Source organism: Panthera tigris, chromosome X (assembly GCF_018350195.1).
Source record: "Panthera tigris isolate Pti1 chromosome X, P.tigris_Pti1_mat1.1, whole genome shotgun sequence".
NCBI lineage: Eukaryota > Metazoa > Chordata > Mammalia > Carnivora > Felidae > Panthera > Panthera tigris.
In genome coordinates, this window is record NC_056677.1 from 87,967,455 (window position 1) to 87,968,162 (window position 708).

The 708-nt window shown below is 36.0% G+C and overlaps 1 pseudogene; it reads right to left on the bottom strand.

Annotated features, from left to right (window-relative positions):
- Nucleotides 1–412: 412 nt before the first annotated feature.
- LOC122235651 lies at nt 413–537 on the bottom strand (annotated as a pseudogene).
- Nucleotides 538–708: the final 171 nt, after the last annotated feature.

Sequence of the window (708 nt, forward strand, 5' to 3'; positions counted from 1 at the left end):
TTGCGTGTGTATCACTTTTTTATCTATCCATCTACCAATGGACACTTAAGCTGCTTGCATAATTTGGCTATTGTAAATAATGCTACGTAGTGGTGCATATATCCTTTCAAGTTAGTGTTTACATATTCTTTGGGTAAATACTGAGTAGTGCGATTACTGGATCATATGATAATTCTATTTTTAGTTTTTTTGAAGAACCTCCATACTATTTTCCACAGTGACTGCATCAGTTTGCATTTCCACCAGCAATGCATGAGGATTCCTTTTTTCCCACATTCTTGCCAACACTTGTCATTTCTTGAGTTTTTTGTTTTATCCATTCTGACAGGTGTGAGGTGACATCTCATTGTGGTTTCGACTTGCATTTCCCTGATGATGAGTGATGTTGAGCACCTTTTCATGGGTCTGTTGGTCATCTGTATGTCTTTGGATATATGTATATTCATGTCTTCTGCCCATTTGGGAAAAGTTTTCAATTAGCAATAATCGCACCTTGGATAAACCTCATTGGCTACCATACTGCCACTGTGAAAAGCTTCTTCTGCCCATTTTTAAATTGGATTATTTGTAGGGTTTTTTTTTTCGGTGTTGAGTTTTATAAGTTCTTTATATATTTTGGATAGCTTTATCAGATATGTCAATTGCAAATATCTTCTCCCCTTCAGTAGGTTGCCTTTTAGTTGTGTTTATTGTTTCCTTTGCTGTGCA